We start from the raw sequence: 18,418 nt of genomic DNA on the forward strand, positions 1-18,418 counted from the left end.
GACCTGCCTATGTATGCATTGTGCTTGTAAGCTTCTTTGTATTTAAGGATATTTGAATCATAATGGATGGGGAAAATAACTTGCCCTTCCTCTTGCAAGTAGGCGAAATTAATAACCCGTCTGCTAATGTTGATCCCCTGATGGTTTTGGTGGTCTCCATTTTCCCTCCGCTTTGCCACACTGACCATCTGCAACAAGGTCATTGGGAGTTTCACGTTTCCCCAGAAGAAGGACACGGGGCTCAAGTCCATCCTCTTGCCATGCCTTGTGAATCACTGTGTTTGTGCAAAGAAAATAGTGTGACAGGGAGGTACAAAGCAACGCTTAGCACTGAGATGGAACATGCTGCTCAAGCTGTCCCTACAATACCCCTGCAAAGTAGGCTAGTATTAATCCCATATTGATGAGAAGGGGCTGAAGTCAAAAGAGGAAGGTTTGTGGGAGTTTGGGGGCAGCGATGGGGATTTGGATTTAGATCTGCTCACAGCTGACTTTCTGCATTTGTGTTCACCTGGTTCTGTTGCTAACCTGCGTTTGTGCCTATAAAATCCCTTAATTGCAAAGCAAGGAAATTGCCTTGTGGGCCGCAATATGTCTTTTATCATCCTTGAAGGGACATCATATTGGCCGTGGAGCCAACTTGGGTTTTTTATTGCTTGAGAGACTAGGACACAGAGCAGTGGATTCAAATTACAGGAAAAGAGATTGCTCCTCAACATTAGGATGGATTTCCTGAGGATGATTGCTGTTAGACGGGGGAAGATGTTCCCTTGGAGAATGGCTGAGTCTCCTTCTTTGGAGGTCTTTAAGCAGAGGCTGGATGTCCTTCTGTCGTGAGGGCTTTGATGGCATCTTCCCGCGTGGCATCTCTTTCAGCTCTATGATTCTATATATCCCTTTAGAAAACCATCATGCAAATTGCTGAGGGCTGAATGGCCAGTTTCAGAGCTTAAAACGAGGAAGAAAAGAGTATTAATGACAATTAATTGGACAGGCAGAGGCACTGTTACTTCCCTTGATCTAGACACTATACTTCTATTGATGCAGCCTAGAATCACATTGGCCTTGTTAGCTGCCGTATCGCACTGTTGACTCATGTTCAACTTATGGTCTACCTGGACTCCCAGATCCCTTTCATGCGTAGAAGTCTCTCATTCAGCCAGGTGTCCCCCATCCTATATCTGTGCATTTCATTTTTCCGCCCTAAATGTAGGACATTACATTTCTCCCTGTTAAAGTTAATTTTGTTAGTTTTGGCCCAGCTTTCTAATCTTTGAATTTTGATCCTGTCCTCTGGGGTATTTAATAAGCATGCCCTCAATTCTTGGTAGATCTGTATTGTGAGAAGGAGGCAACTCCAGTGTGCCTATTGGTTTCTGGGCACAAGTGAAACAAGCAATTGGAGCGTATGCAAACCAAACCCTTGCACACATGCGCCTCTTTGTCTCCGCAGCTTGGTGCATGGAGGAGGAGAAGAAGAATAGTTTTAATGGAGAGGCAAATCCTTTAATCTCCAGATAGGAATCAGCTGAACAGCAGAACAGCTAAAGGACAGAGAATATCCCATAGGCCGGGCCACGCACCCTCGATCTGCTCCTTATTTAATCAGCTGTTGCTGTATTTATAAAGGGTGACTCAAGGCTATGCGCCCGGAGTCCACTGCCAGCCTCCGATTCCAGCCCAGGCGCTCTCTGCGCCTCATGCATAGACTCCAAGGGGGCTTCCGTCCGCCAAAAAGAGGTTCGGGACCCAATGATGACCTGCGGGGTTGCAATAAGCCATAGCATGTGCGTTTCTATACTGCTTATCACTGAACTCAGCACTCCCGAAGCAGTTTCCAATCTGTAAACTAATTTGAAGTTGAAGGCTTTGACGGCTGGAATCCATAGTTCTTTGTGGGTTTTTTGGGCTAAGTGGCCCTGTCCTGGAAGACTATATTCCTGACATTTTGCCAATATGGTGTATGGAGTCTGCCAATATGATGGAGCCTCCTTCCTTGGAGGTTTTTAAAGTGGGGTTGGATGGCCATCTGTCAGTGGGAATGCTTTGATTGAGAGTTCCTGCATGGCAGAAGAATTGGGTTGGACTGGATCAGGGCCCTTTTGGGGTCTCTTCCAACTCTAGGATTCTATGATCCAAATTGATTCGCATTATTGGCTGCTGCCCTCCGTGCCTCCTCTTCCAAAAAAAAAGGTGCGGAGGTGGAGAAGAGTAGGTGCGGAGGGCAGCAGCGCGGGAGGCCTTCAAGGCCTCCAGTGCCAGCACCCGGACTCCTCCAGGCCTCCGCGGCCAGGGAAGGGGCGGGTGTCGGTGCTGGGGCCTCTTGGCCTCCAGCACCGGTATCCGGCCCTTCCACAGCGGCAGAGGCCTGGAGGAGGCCGGATGCCGGCGCGGGAGGCCTTGAAGGCCTCCGGCACGGCAGCCCTACTTCCTCGCCGCCACCGCAGGAAAGGCCTGGTGGCGGTGCTGTTGGGGGCCAAGAGGCCTCCAGCACCGCCATCGCGCCCTTTCACGGCGGCGGCAAGGAAGCCGAGGCTTGGCCGCCGCCGCCGCCGCCACCCGGCTTCCCCTGCAGCAGCGGCAGCGGAGGCCAAGCCGCTGCGACGAGAGAAAAAGGTAAGTAAGGGGAAGGGAAGGGAGGGAGGCAGGGAGGGAAGGGAGGAGGGAAGCGAGGGAGGGGAGGGAGAAGGAACTTTTGTGCCAATGGCGGCGCGTGTGCACGCGCGCTGCCATTGGGACAAATGAGACTTGAGCATACGCGGATTTTGTTATACGCGGGGGGTCCGGAATGGATCCCCCGCGTATAACAAGGACCCACTGTATTAACAATATGACACAGGTCCAAAGAACACAGCAGAAATAACAACCCAGTTTGAGACCGCTCTAACTGCCTTTGCTCAGTGCCAGGGAATCCTGGGAATTGTAGTTTATTGTGGCCCCAGAGCTCTCTGACAGGGAAGGCTCAGTGTTTCACAAAACTACGTTTCCCAGAATTCCTTGGCATTGAGCCTAGGCAGTTCAACAGCCTCAAAGTGGATTATTTCTGGCTCATAGTGAACAAGTGGGGGGGGGGGGGGGAAGCTTCATTGTTGGCCTTGGGAAGTCACACTCTCTCAGCCCCAGAGGAAAGCAATAGCAGTCCGCTTCTGAGGAAGTGTTTTGGGGAGACAGCGTGGTTTAGTGGCCTGAGTCAGACTCTGGAGAACAGCCTTCCAATTATTATTATTATTATTATTATTATTATTATTATATTAAATAACACAATAAATAATTTAATACATTAAACTGCATATTATTTCTTAATAGTATAATATATATTATTAATATAATAATATTTTAATATATGATTTAATATATTAAATCATATATCAATTAATAATATATATTATTAATATAATAATAATAATAATACTGTATTACTGTATTTAATATATTCAATAATAATAATAATACATTGAATCATGATGTTTGTTCATATCCTGCCTTTCCCCCGAAGCAGGGACTCAAAGCAGCTTCCAGTCTATTAGTATTACTATTAGTATTAGTATTCATAATTTCATTTCTTCCTCCCAAGATCCGGACTCAAAGCGGCCAATTTACAAAGCGCTGTTCCATTAAAAATGGAATTAAAATGTTGACAATATTAAGAATAGTTGCTGAACAATGAAGAAAGGAAGCATGCCAATGGGTGACCTTGGGCAGCGTCACACTCTCTCAGCCTCAGAGGGAGGAGGGGAGGTTGACAAGGCCCCGCCCATCGCCACACAAAAAGCTGCCAAGAAAACCCCGCCCGCAAGGAAGCCACGCCCTTAGCCACGCCCTCATGTGGATGTGGCACCGCCCCTCGCGCGCTCTCACGAGGCACGTCCCGCCCCCTCCCGAGGTCCCGCCCCCTCAGCTCCCGAGCGCCAACCGAACTTGCTACCGCCTTGCCGCCTTGCCCTCCCAGACTCCGCCTCTTTCCTCCCGCCTTCGCCATTGGCTAAGGCGAGGCAGGCTCCGGCGGCGATTGGTTGTTTTCGGAGCTCCGTCAACGAGTGGGTTCGGTTGGCTCGGGCGCGGCCTGAGAGGCGGCGGCTCCTCCTCCTCCTCCTGCTGCTGCTGCTGCTGCGCTCCTTCGCGGCCGAGTGAAGCGCAGAGGAAGGCGGCAGAAGAGAGTGTCGCCGGGCGGAGGCTCCCCGGCTCCCCTCGGACCCGGTGAGCGAAGGCCCCTTCGGGGAGCCCCTTTTTCGGGGCGCTGCTTCTCCTGCCCTGAGGAGAAGGGATGTTGTTCACCGCTTGAGGAGGGGCCTCTTTGGGAGGCTCCCGAGGGAAAGGGCTGAGTCCTTCGAGGGGCCCCTTTCCCCCTCGGCGCTTCCTTCCAGGCCCAGAGCTTTCGGTTGTGAGCAGAACTCTTCAAAGGGTTCCAGGCTTTGCCTCTCTTTTGGAAAGCCTTGCCTTTGCGAACTAAGTAGGAGCTGCTTCTTCCTCAGCGCTTCGGCTTCATTGAGATTTAACAATGTCTTGCTTTTAAAATGGTGCGGTTTCTATTATTATTGTCGTTGTTGTTGTTGTTATTCTTCTTAACTTCATTTTCTTACCTTTCGCCTGTTCGCCGCCTGGGCCCCTATTTATGCTATAAGTAAGTAAGATGATGATGATGATGATGATGAGGACCATAGGAAATCGATGTCAGTTTTGGGGGGGCTCCTTAGTGGCCCCCAGAAAGGAAGGAGTAAGGGGGGCTTCCTTTAGGCGGGGCTGGGGAGGGAGGGTTCAAGGGGCCCTTGGGGTGTCTTTTTAGGAGGCAATGAGGGCTAATTGGGGGCCAGGGAAGGGTTTCTGGGTGTCTGTTTGAGGGGTCCCTTGGGGTCCTCTTGAGGGTCAAAAGGGGTACCTTGGCAGCCTTGGTCCAGTCACACTCTCTCAGCCTCAGAGGAAATGACTTGGAGGCGCACAGCAGCAACCGCCAGGAGAGGGCTTTGGGGGCTCCCCGTCTGGAGGAGACCAGCTTTCTTGCCCTCTCAGCCCCAGTGAAGAAGACCCTGCAGAAGAGTCCCCCAGAGTCAGAGATGGCCGTGAGAAAGGCCTGGGTTTGGGGCCTCTCTCTGGGGCAGGAAGGCCTTCGTCGGGCTCCTCCTTTTGGGGGGACCGAGGAGCAGGAGGAGGCCAGGTTGGGCTCCCCTCACAGAGGCAGGATTTGCAGCAGGGGTCTGGGAAGGGCATCCTAAATCCAGGCCCAGGAGGAAAAGGAGCAGCTTTGGGGCCTGGAAGTGGGGCACCCCGCTTCTTTTGGGGGGCCCTGGGTGGGAAGGAGGGGGGTCTGGAGGGGCGGATGTGCCAGCGCCTTGCCTGCCCCTTAGTGAGGCATTGGGGGGCCTTTCTGCCATGGATGGGGGCAGTATTCTATTGGCTGATGTCGAGCTGCCCTTCCTCCCAGTCTAGGGACTCCAGGCTGTTCTGGGGAAGAGGAGCCAAGCCTCTGGCTTTTCCAAGCTGGAGTGGGTATGACAGAGAGAGAGAGAGAGACATTTGGGAGTGGGCTTGAAACAGCAGGCCAGGAAAGGGGCTGCCCTCCTGGGGGCACTCTCTATTCCAGGGGTCCCCAAACTCAGCTCCCAGAAGCCTCAGCCATCTTGGAACTGGAGTCCAATTGGGGACCACTGCTCTCTTGTTTTAGCCAGCCACTGCCATGTCGGCCCAGTGGGCAAGGGAGGGCACCAGGGCGGGTGGAGGGACAGGGGCTTTGCTGGACGGAAGGGCTCTCTGAGGGAGGGGGGGCTCTGCCTTGGACTGGGGCGGGAAGGGGGGCAGCCTGTGCCTCATGCCTCTCTTTTCCTCATCCGGAAGAAGCAAAAGAGCAGGGAAAGCAAGGAAGGAAGGAAGGAAGGGAGGGTGCTTCCTTGCAGCTTTCTCCAAGAAGCACTTTGGAAGCCCCTAGTAGAGCCTTTGCTTGTCCACTTTCCTTATTCCAGGCATCAGTCCTGGAGGCCAGGATCTGCAATGCTGCTTCTCTGCTACTTTTGAGACTCCATTGCTGCTGTTGTGCTGTGCCTTCAAGTCATTATTGTGACCGGAAGGCAAACCTGTCATGGGGGGGTTACCTTTGCCATCTGCTGAGGCTGAGAGAGTGTGTTTCCATGGCGGAGCAGGGATTCAAGCCTAAATTCCAATTCAAACTCCAAAATCGTAGTCCAGTGCTCAAAGCATTACCTTACAATGGCACACATATTGGGTAATAAATCTCTCCAGTCATCATTTTTCTGAATGCAAATCTGTGAGGTGTGTATAGTGTGTGTATCGGGTGACTTCGTTAAATAGGTGCTTAGTATTATTCTACCATCTCTAGAAATAGAGCATTTGACTCTTCCAGGCTTTTCTCTCTGTGTGTCTTCCTCATCCAAAGCATGCTAACTCACTTTCTGTAGCATGTTTTCAGAACTCCATCCTGGCCCTTCCCATACAATCCTGACCTCTGCTTCCTTCCTTTTTCTCCCTATACCTCCGAATGTCAGGGTTCATCTGGCATGTCTCTTGTGACTTTCTGGACTGCGTCTGTGTGTATATGCATATGCTCAATATTGTGGTGTCATTTTGCAAAACTACAGGAAGCAAGACTGTCAGGGAGGAGTGTGTGGCTGTATTTGGCTTGTTAATTATCAGCCTTCAGAGAGCAGAAAGATGGAGTGAGCGGTAATAATGGGGTGCTGATGATGGCAGTGACAGGAAATTAGGCAGAAAGGGGCGGATAGAGGAACATCTTGTCTAAATTAGGATGGCAGCATTTTAGGAAGCTCTCTGCTGTCTCATTGATGCGGAAGTGGGAACTTTTGGGAAAGAGGGGCAGCTCTTCTCAAGGAAGTTGAATATATTGTACTGCTATAAAGGTTCTGGGGTTTCTTTTTCCTTCCAGGTGATTCCAGTTCTCCTGACAGATCTCTGTAATGCCCTCTTGCACTTATTCTTGTACAAACGGTGACTTCTGATCAATATTGGGTCTCGCCCCCTCCAACCCGACATTCCTGGTTACATTGCTTTTTCTGCAGCTGTGACTGGCTGGTCACCTTTCCAGCTTTTACAGGGATGGTTCCAGCATTGCATCAGGGGATATTTTGTGCTGTAATTCAGTAATGCAGCAGCAGCAGGAGCCAGGATAAGCGATCGCAGAACCGCGGCTTGAGGGGATGGGTGTGGCGAGCTGCGTGGATGCAGCAGCAAGCAGAGAGTGCTGCGGCTGGCCTGGACGGTAACTCTGCTCAGTCATCGGCACAAGAGATCTGAAAGGCAAGCTATTTATATAAATTAGGCCTCACTTCCAAGCCGGGTGCCCCGATTTAGAAGGAACAGTTGTCATATTTTAAGTATTAAATGAGTGTGGTATGAATGCGACGCTGCCTCGGGTAAGTTTAGACAGAGGGCCCTGCTGTTCCTGGGTAAGGAAGGGGCCTCTGCTGAGCAACCGCCCACCCCTTCTTCGTGCCTCAAGTGCATACCAGGCCTGCCTCTCTTCTTTGTCATTGCCACACTCACTTTTCATGAGAGAGTTTCTTCAAGCTCCAGAAGAGTAGCTGCGTTCCTCTCCCTGGAACAGCGGTAGGCCCAAGTGACTTGGTAGTTCAGGGGCTGGTGACTCAGGCCTGGGAACAGGCTGGCTGGCCTTTTGGATTCTCAGACACCACCCAGGCTTAACATTTGTGGTCCTGTCCCTTGAAACTTGCCTTCTCCTGCATGCGGTCTAAAGCTCCCCTCCAGTTGTCTCCTCACTTGCCTTGTTTTCAAGTCCATTCCTTTCTCTTCCTCCTCTCCATTCCCTCCCCACATGACATAATGAGGGGTGGCTTTTTTTAGGGACTGTGGAAAGTTGTTTGTTAGAAAAATTGACTTGCGCTGCTCAGCTGATGATGATGATGATGATGATGATGATGATGATGACTACAGTGGGCCCTTGGTGTCTGCAGGGGTTTGGTTCCAGGACTCCCAGTGGATACATACCAAAGTTCATGGATGCTTAAATCCCATTAAATACAGTGGCATATTAAAATAGTGTCCCATTTATAAAATGACAAAATCAGAGTTGGCTTTTTGAAATTTACATATTTTGAACATATTTTCAAGCCATGGATGCTTGAATCTGGGGATAAAGAATCCATGAATACAGAGGGCTGACTGTATTATATTTATTTATATCCTGCCTTTCTCCCAGTATAGAGACTTAGGGCAAATAACAACAAATTAGTTCTTGCAAAGTATTTGTCTCTTATTAGGATACAAAAACTTATGCTAGAAATTTCTTCTCCCTTTTTCATCCTGAAGGTTCTGCTAGATTCCTTTATGTCTTATTCTTAAGACAGTTCCTGCTGGTTTGGAATGATGGAAGGCTTTACTTTCCTTTGAATAATCTTGGCTAAGATCTATGTGGCCTCCCCCTTCTCAAGCCTATGTATGGTCTGATGGTTGGACTAGAACTTTGGGAGACCAGGGTTCAAATCCTCACTCAGCCATGAAACCCACTGGGTGACTTTGGGCAAGGCACACACTCTCAGCCTCTGGAAGGCAGTGGCAAACCCCTTCTGAAAAAATCTTGCCAAAGAAACCCTTTGATATGATTGCCTTGGGGTCACCATAAGTCATAAATGACTTGAAGGTACACCGCAACAGCAACTCATTCCAAGGACTTACAGTATGTGACAACATTTTAAAATGCAGTTTGTTTAATGCAAGTAATGGCCTTTTCAGGTAGCTAGTGATCTAGTAACAAAATATTGATACCTCAAGTGTGCCTTGAAACAGATAGGGCCACATAAATTACCACCTAGGAAGAGGCAGTAATCTACTTTGTTTATCAGCTTATTGATTGATTAATTAAACATTTATTTCCTTCTCTGCATCTGAAGATCAGTGGGAGAAGTATAGTGAATGCAAGCAACCTTCAAAGAATGATATAATGATATGCTTCTCTGTGTCTCCGACTGATGCAGTGACTAGGGAGGGCATCTCTCCTCTAAATGCCTGCTTGGAGTTGGTAATGGGCTGGAGGAGGGAAAACAGACTCAGTCTGAATCCAGAGAAAACGGAAGTACTTGTGATAGGTTCTCCTGGCCCGGGAAAGGAGGTTTGTCCTCCTGTCCTGAACGGGGTCACGCTTCCCTTGAAGGACTCTGTTCAGAGTCTGGGGGTGCTTCTGGACTCGTCGCTCCACCTTACATCTCAGGTGGATGTGACGGTCAAGAGCACCTGTTACCAGCTTTGGCTGATACGCCAGCTGTGACCCTACTTGGGCCGGGGGGACCTCGAAACGGTGGTACATGCTCTGGTAACCTCTCGGTTGGATTTCTGTAATGCGCTCTACATGGGGCAACCCTTGTACCATACTCGGAAGCTTCAATTAGTACAGAATATGGCAGCAAGGTTGGTCACTGGTTGTTTCAGGACTAGCCATATAACACCTATATTGCAAGATCTACATTGGGTGCCTATTCGCTTCTGGGTGCAATACAAGGTGTTGGTTATTACCTATAAAGCCCTAAATGGCTTGGGCCCGGGGTACTTGGAGGGCCGCCTCTCCCCATATAATCTGCCCTGCGCTCTGAGATTGGTCGGGAAGCAATTGTTGAGGGTTCCCAAGACAAAATATCCCTCGTCTTCACAAAGGGCATTTTCCATCTCAGCCCCGCAGATCTGGAACTCCCTTCCCGAGGAGCTCCGCTCCCTCACCTCCCTTGATCTTTTCAGGAAGAAACTAAAGGCCTTTCTCTTCCGACAAGCCTTCCTCCATGTGTTCTGATGTTATGCTGTTCTCCCCCCGACATGCAATTGTTACCCAGCTAGTTTTGTTTCATGTGTTTTTAACTGTTTGTATGTTTATAAGTTTTATTGCTGTATTGAGATGTTTTTAATATGTTGTTGCTGATACCTGTTGTTGCTATCTTGTATCACTTTTAGCTGTACACTGCTGTGATCACATTTGGAATTTGGAATAGCGGTATATAAATAAATTTTATTATTATTATTATCATTATTATTATTATTATTATTAATAATAACATAAGCAATTTAAAGCAATTAAAAAGAAGTAAAAGAGCAAGGAAAACAGGAAGGTTGGGTATACCATAAAACTAAAGAATATATAAAATTAAGCCTAACAGAACATAATGCGTAAGCTGATCTATTTATAAACTTTTTATAATTACATTAAAATGCTTTACCATAAATACTACATATAGTAAATCTAAGAGAATGTATTTACCATATTGTTCTTGTTGTGTGTCTCCAAGACACTTTTGACTTTTGGGAACCCTAACATGTACCTATTACAAGGTTTTCTTGGCAGATTTCTTAGAGGGGGTTTGCCATTGCCATCCTTTGAGGCTGAGAGAGTGTGACTTGCCCAAGGCCCCCCAGGGGTTTTATGCTCGCGTGGGGGGTTTGAATCCTGATCTCCAGAGTTGCAGTCCATTGCTCAAAAAACTATACCATGCTGACTGTCATTTACCATATATTGTCATAATATTATCAGTTTTTAATTTGAAGCTGGACTTGGAACGTTTCTACCAACTCCACTCAGAATTGCTTTTGACTCCCAGCTCCACATCCCTGAGGGGCAGTATGTGTCTGTATATCAGTTACTGGGGAATGCCCAGCATCGATGTAGGTTTATCAGTAGATGTAGGATCATTGTTGTTATTTTATTCCTTTATATCCAGTGTTTTCCCCAATAGTGGAACTCAAGACAGCTTACAAATTATTATAAACAGTAGATACTGTGTGTATGTGTGTATCTCTATCTCTGTATCTATGAGTTATTTTAAACATAATTTCAGCAATCCATTGAGTTAGCATCGTTTAAAATTCATTGAAAGTCAGAAAATAAAAAGGCAATCAAACAGCACACCATTAAAAAGCCTCTCACAGTCACTCCATAAAAAACTGGGAGGGGGGATAGGAGAGTGTTCACCTGCTGACATAAAGAGAGCAAGAATCATAGAATCACAGAGTTGGAAGAGACCACAAGGGCCATCCAGTCCAACCCCATTCTGCCATGCAGGAAATCCAAATCAAAGCATCCCTGACAGATGGCCATCCAGCCTCCGTTTGAAGACCTCCAAGGAGGGAGACTCCACTACACTCCAAGGAAGGAGTGTGTTCCACTGTTGAACAGCCCTTACTCTCAGGAAGTTCCTCCTAATTTTGAGGTGGAATCTCTTTTCCTGCAGCTTGCATCCATTGCTCCGGATCCTAGTCGCTGGAGCAGCAGAAAACAAGCTTGCTCCCTCCTCAATATTATATCCCTTCAAGTATTTAAACAGGGCTCTCATATCACCTCTCAACCTTCTCTTCTCCAGGCTAAACATCCCCAGCTCCCTGAGTCGTTCCTCATAGGGCAAGGTTTCCAGACCTTTCACCATTTTAGTTGCCCTCCTTTGGACACATGGCTCCAGTTTCTCCACATCCTTTTTAAATTGTGGTGCCCAGAACTGGACACAATATTTCAGGTGGGGCCTGACCAGAGCAGAATATAGTGGCACTATTACTTCCCTTGATCTAGACACTATACTTCTATTGATGCAGCCTAAAATCACATTGGCCTTGTCAGCGGCTGCATCGCATTGTTGGCTCATGTTCAACTTGTGGTCTACTTGGACTCCTAGATCCCTTTCACATGTTGTCTCCTTAAGCCAGGTGTCCCCCTTAATCCTATATCTGTGCATTTCATTTTTTCGCCCTAAGTGCAATACCTCCGTCTACCTCCACATGTTGCTGTTAGTTATTGTCTCAAAGAAGATGGCCTGAGTGAGAGAGTGGGTTTTCAAAAACACAGTTTCATTCTTTTACATCCTTGGCAGGTATAGAAGCCCCTGTTATTGTCAAAAACCATTGTGTATATGAGGCCCTGATAGCTAATGTTGTGGAGTGGGTTGAGCATGGGAGTGTGACTCTTGAAACCAGGCTTTGAATTCCCCTCTGCTCAGCCATGGGGACCCACTGGGTGACCTTGTTCATGTCATACTCTCTCAGCCTCAAAGAAAGGCAAGGGCAAACCCCTCTGAACAAATCTGGCCTAGAATATGCCATGATAAGTTTGCCTTGTTGTTGTGTGCCTTCAAGTCATTTCCAGTTTATGGTTTGGCTTAGGTTGCCATAAGTCAGAAACAACCTGAAGGCACACATCAACTGTATATAAGGCCATAGTATTCCTCCAAGAAATGTGCTGCTGCTCTATCTCCCTGACGGTATTCTGATTTACCTTCATATAATTCCTTTGCCTTACCCCACTTGTAAACCTTGCACTGGCAGCTGGAAAGATTCTATAAAAAGTGATAAATACCTGCCTTGGCCATTATGGCTTGTTAATGCCCATTTGTTGCCTTTTTCCTTTTGGTTATATCTTGGCATGCTACCCTCTTGGGCTTCCGTCCTCCTTTTTATTACCCATTGTTGTTTATTTGACATACTGGATCTAGTGCAATTCAACTAGTGATATATGGATGCTGCCTCCTCTTCTGACTTGTGTTTTTGCATTGCCCCAGTGTCTAGTCTGAACTTTGGATGTAGAAATGGCAGCAGCCAGCAGCCCAACGCAGTAAAGGAGGGTATTGGCAACAGCTTCCTGATCTTTGTGGTTAATTAGCTGCGTAAGGTCTAATGTGCATTTGAGCCTTTGATGGATCCTTGTGGTCTGCTGCGCTTGGAGCAGATAGGTGCCTTCAGATGGAAACAACCATAATTAAGTTTGGGTCAGACTGGGCAGTGCTGCCCTTGCTCCGGTGCTGTCTCCCTTGGCAGCGGAGCAGGACCCAATTCTTTCTCTCAGGTGGGGGTCCGATTACTCTCTCTAAACAGATCAATTCCTACTATTCATTTTACCTGGCTGGTGCCCCTGAATGTCAGGTGGGCATTTTCTCTACTAAAACCAAGAAAATGACACTTCTGACAGTTGTGTTCTAAAACTAATTAACACCTTGATAATTGTACTATATCATTAAAAAAAGTTGTGTAGAACCTGTTTTGTCCCAAGAGCAATGCTATGGACTTTGGGTGTAGTAAGGCCTCTGGCTCTCGGGAACACAGCCAGAACAAAAGACTTGTCCACAAATTTCTAAAGTTTCAAAAGCTTTACTGGTTATAAACACAAATAACACAAAACTGATTTCTTCTTTTTCAGTAGTCCTTCCTAAATACCTTGCTCTCTTCTTGGTGGATTCTATCTTACTTCTTCTGAGGACTATCTTTCTTCTTTTGTGGACTTATCTTTTTGTCAAAGGAAAATACTCTCTCCAGGTCTGACTTGGCTGAAATCTTACTACACACTGAGACTAACCAGAGAGAGACAGCATAAGACCCTGGGATTTCCCACAATCCTGGTCTTTCTTAAAGCTGTAGATCTTTATTTCCCCTCCCAAACTGATACACAGAAAAGCCTATATAATCTCAACTAAATATATGTCTCAAGAGCATCAAAGATGCTCTGGAGCCATGACAGAACCTGTTACTTAAAATCTGTGCTTCCTTTTGAATGGTACATTGAGTGTTCAGGCAATTCGGGAGAAAGCTGATGGGCTTCTCTTGTCCATTCTGGGTTTGTCTTGATTTGGCTGATTTAGGGCTAGATTTCTCTTTATTCCCATTTAAAGTAGACTAATTGAAAACAGTGGATTTGGGAATAAATCCTATTTATTTCAGCAGATTGCCCCTGCATAAGATTAGATTGACTCCTATGCCACTTTTTGGGGAAAGGATTTTTTAAAAGGTGTTTGTTTATTGCACCAATTTGCCAGGCCTGCCAAGGTGAGGTACAGGGAGTATGAACATTCACATGTTATCTGGAAAAGTTGGAACGTGTCCGGAGGAGGACGACCAAGATGGTAAACAAGTCTAGAAACCAAGGCTGGATAGAAGATGGAGAAGTGATATGAAAGTGGCCTTTAGTTTTCTGAAAGGATCATAGAATCATAAAATGATGAGTTGGAAGAGACCACAAGGGCCAAGCCCCTGCCAGATGTCTTGTAGAAGCTGGAGCAAACTTGTTTTCTGCTGCTCCAGAGGGCAGAACCAGAAACTATACATTGAAATCACCAGAAAGGAGATTCCCCCTAATCATTAGGAGAAACTTCTTTACTGATGGACAGTGGGACAGGCTTCCTTGGAGGCTGGTGGATCCAGCTCCTTTGGAGGTTTTTCAAGACAGGTTGGATGGCCATCTCAGGATTGCTTTAGCTGAGTTGTATGGACAGAGTTTGGACTACAGTAGATAGTTCTCAGGGTCCCTTCCAGCTCCTTGCAGCAAACAGTCGAGAACAAACTTTTCTTTGAAAATAGTCCAAAACCCACACAACATTAAAAATAGTGAAAAACAGCCAAAGCAAGCACCCCTAATTTTAAGAGCCAAAAGTCAGGTGGCATAATATTGTGATGGAGCGAGCCTGACCACTTCTTGAAAAAGGAAAAGTTGAGAAGCAATTTTAAGCAGTTTTAAGATTAATCTGATTTTGGTGTGAGTTTATGTGGATTTCAGCCCACTTCTTCAACTGGAGAATAGCAAGTTGCACACATTCATCTCTGCATTTGTAAAACTGAATATTGTTCTGCAAACCAAGTCAGTGATTTCATTTGTAGTGTGACTTGAAATGAGAAAGCATCTTGGTCCAGTCTGCAGACCCACCCTTTCTGTATATTATTTTGTACTTGAATATTGGCAGTTGGGGACAAAGCCTGATTATAAAAACAGCTCTTAAGTCCAGTTGGGACAAAGAAAGCAAGTGGAAAGCTCTGCAAGAGGAAAATCTTTGTAAAATCCCTTGGAAAGCACAGCCAGAGGCTAAATATTTTGGAGCTCAGATCAGAATTGGTACCAGAATTAGAAGCAGAGAGTGCACATATTCCAGAATTGCCATCCTTTGGGTTTTTAAAGCTTGTAGATGAAAATAATTTAAGTTCATAACTTTTAAGAATCCCAAGTGCAGAAGTCTAAAGGACACATCCTGGATTGCCTATTCTAAGATTAACTTAAAATGAGTTACTTTAACAGAGTCATCTGTGACCCAGGCTGCATCTGCAATGTAGAAATAATGCAGTTTGTCACCATATTAAATGTTATGGCTCAGTGCTATGGGATTCTGGTTTTGTAGTTTTGTGAGATATTTAGCCTTCTCTGTCTGAAAGCTCAGGCGCCACTACAAAACCCAGGATTCCATAGGCATGACAGTTAAAGCTGTGCCAAACTGTGTTATTTCTGCAGCGCAAATTCAGCCCCAGTTTGGCTCTCTGGTGTGGCATGAGGTGTTTCTATTCATTGCCCCTTGGGCATGCTAGTCATTTCTATGAAGGATGTATGAAATGCCCTGACAAAAGTCCTGTGGGAAACAGGGTAGAACTGGATTGCCTCTGAGATGCCCAGCGCTGCGTATTGAAGAAGCAACTCTTGTTTCTCATTTGGGAAAGGAGACTTTTTCTTTGCAGTTCCCAGTGTCCTGCTGCCAGGGAGTTACTGGCTTTGCTGCTGAGTGGTTTTGGGACCTCTAGTGCAAAAAGTCTTACTTTCCACATTCTGCCCTTGTTTGAATCTGCCTAGCCTAAATCTGGACACTACTGAATCCACTAAAAGTAAGATTTAGGGTGATGATGGCGACTGGACTGGAGTTTTGAATTAATTGTTTTAGCTTTCTATGGCTGTTAATATCTCAGATATTCTGAGGAGGTAGAGTCAAGTCTGTGAAATTCATGCTACCAGCTTCTTTCTTTGTTAGTCTCAAAGGTGCTATAAGATCACTTTGTAGACTGATTTTCCAGACTAACTCAGCTGTGTCATACACTCAGTATATGAGTCATCCTATAACCAAAGTTTTTAGGCATAACACAAAATAAAATACAATGACATCAATGCACCCCGGTTTAATGCAATAAAACGTCCTTATGAGCAGCCACAGAATGTAAAACAGTGAAAACTAAAGTATGAAACAACAAATAAAGTTGACATATCTATTCAGAACCTTAGAGTTGTTATTGTAAGAAAACGAGTAACTGACAAAATCCAGCTGTTTTTATTGGTTTTACCAATTTTGAAATTGTTTTAGAGTGCCTCGTGTTTATTTTTGTACACTGCTTGTTCTTTTTATGTTCATTGATATATAAATTTGTAGAAAAAGCACACAATGCAGTGATGCAGTTATATACCAAGTATAGGCAAAATGCAGCCTCTGGGCGCAGCCCTTCTCCTCGATTCAGGAAATCACAACTGAAGGTTGTGGGTCTTCAGCCAAGGCAAACCCAGCAGCTGGTGGTTTTGCTGGATCTTGAATCAAAGTCTCAGTCATCCATATGTACCTCACTAGCTGTTGCCACCATTCTCCAATCTCTGGTTCAAGCAGATGGGTTTGATAATGGTTTTGGCACTGGGGTGAATGCTGACCGTTTTAATTTCACAGACCAGAACTACAGTTAATGTTTAGGTCTCAAATACTGTGGTTATTTTGGTGGTTACCTTTTTTCCTTCAGGAAGGCAGATGGCCTTGGGCCCAGATCTCTCTGGAAACCCAAGCCCCCCAGTTTGGCACCATCCAACCGAATGAGAGAAGCCACTGTGAAATAAGTGCATGTGTTCTGCTTTTGAGCTGCGTTCCAAGTGTCAAAGGGTTGGTAATAATGGAAAAACCCAGCTCAGAGTTACCCTTCACATCCAGTAAAATCTTAAAACCCTGATAGGAATATGTCAGCTCTTTGGATTTAAGTGAATCCAGCAATTGGGCAGTGAGTGGCTCTGTCAAGGCACATTTAATCAGGCTCAGTTGGATCAGTTCTTTTTTGCATTAAAGCAGATCTAACAGCTGCTTAGAGTAGGTTGATGCATCGAGTTTGACTTTTATAGACTTCATCAAAAGCCAGCACTCAATAATTCATAGCATGATTTCAAACTTGGGAGGCTGAGAAGGAATTCTGAACTTGGATTTGTAAGGAGGCTGAGGCTGGTCTTTCTCTACATGCTCCTTTGGCCAGTCATTGTCTGGATATCTTGATGTGTAAGTGTGCTGTCATAGGGTAGTTACTAGGGTAAGTTTTTAGCATTACTCGGTTTCTGAAATAACCTTCATGTTCACTACTGAGTTGTTGCCTTTGCTTATGATCAGTCCGTCTGTCACTTTATATCCTGCCTTTCTCCCAGACTGGGTCTCAGGGTGGCTCATAGAAGACAAAACATGACAATAAATTTACAGCCCTTTATAAATAAAGCAGAATAATAATAACAACAACACATACAGTGAAAACATAGAAAATTGAGATTGAAACAGTATTAAACCACAGCACAATTAAAACCGTTTAATTTTTTTATTTTAAAACCACGATTAAAAACAGCATAGTAGTAAGCCCTTCTCTTATTAAAAACCAGTTCCCGAAGGTTTGCTGGAAAAGAAAGGTCTTGCTGCTTAAAAGACAACTGAGAAGGAGTCATCCTGGCTTCCATAGGGAGGGAGTTCCAAAGCGTGGGAGCACCTGCTGAGAAGCTCTTCTCCTGCGTTCCCACCATCTGTACCTGGGAAGGTGGTGGAAAAGGGATGCTCCAGGTTATTTTTGTACAGATTTCAGCAGGTGAATGGGGAAAGAAAAGTGTAATTTTTGCTTTTTACCATATATCCTAAAACACTCCATTATTATGATTAGAACTGCTGGCACACTATAGAAATAAAGCAGTTTGACACTGTATTAGCTGCCATGTGGCCAAATGCTGTGGAATCTGTAGTTTGGTGGGCCGCCAGAACTTCAGACAAACCAGACTAACTACCTCACCAAACTACAAATCCCAGGATTCCCTAGCATTGAGTCATGGCAGTTAAAGTGGTGTCAAACTTCTTTATTTCTCCAGTGTAGCATTGTCTTGTAAGGAGTTCAAGAAAGAAAAATGACATCCTTGAATCTCGGAGAGGTTGTCTGTTTGCAGCTGTACTGGTGAACACTGAAATGTTTGTCTCACTCCTTACTAGCATCCATCATGGTTTGCTCTTACACACTCCTGTTGGCCAGCCTCTGAATCTCAAATGTGGATCTCCAGTAAGAGAAGAACCAGTCTGGTGTAGTGGCTTGGGAGCTGGACCAAGATTCCCAAGAGACCAGAGTTTGAATCACGGCTCAGCCGTAGAAACCCACTGGGTGACCTTGGGTAAGTCACACTCTCCCAGCCTCAGAGGAAGGCAATAATAAACCACCTCTGAATAAATCTTGCCAAAAATCCTATGAGAGGGTCATTATAAGTTGGAGTTGACTTGAAGGCACATAACAGCAGCAACAATGTGGGCAGATAGACAGATGCTCTTGCCTTGGTTGACTGTTGGAATTTCTATTTGGTAGTCATCCTTTGCAGTGTTGGACTATATCTCTGGAGGGTTTGATTCACAGTTCAGCCATGAAACCCTGGGAGACCTTGGACTCTCAGCCTCATAGGAAGGCAATG

At 45.8% G+C, this 18,418-nt stretch overlaps 1 protein-coding gene across 20 annotated transcripts in view; it reads left to right on the forward strand.

Annotated features, from left to right (window-relative positions):
- Positions 1-4,121: 4,121 nt before the first annotated feature.
- Positions 4,122-18,418, forward strand: part of MAP4 (microtubule associated protein 4) — a 251,831-nt gene continuing 237,534 nt past the window's right edge. For 16 of the 20 annotated variants that reach the window (XM_089533868.1, XM_089533866.1, XM_089533874.1 and 13 more), the window contains exon 1: positions 4,122-4,197. The gene's annotated coding sequence lies outside the window, so the exon portion shown is untranslated. Of the gene's footprint in view, positions 4,198-4,272; positions 4,518-7,192; positions 7,264-18,418 lie in introns of those variants that run through there. The other 4 variants (XM_089533872.1, XM_089533871.1, XM_089533869.1 and 1 more) reach the window with 3 other exon arrangements.

This window comes from Sceloporus occidentalis, unplaced genomic scaffold (assembly GCF_023333645.1).
Source record: "Sceloporus occidentalis isolate IW3139 unplaced genomic scaffold, rSceOcc1.0.p SCAF_7, whole genome shotgun sequence".
Lineage (NCBI taxonomy): Eukaryota > Metazoa > Chordata > Lepidosauria > Squamata > Phrynosomatidae > Sceloporus > Sceloporus occidentalis.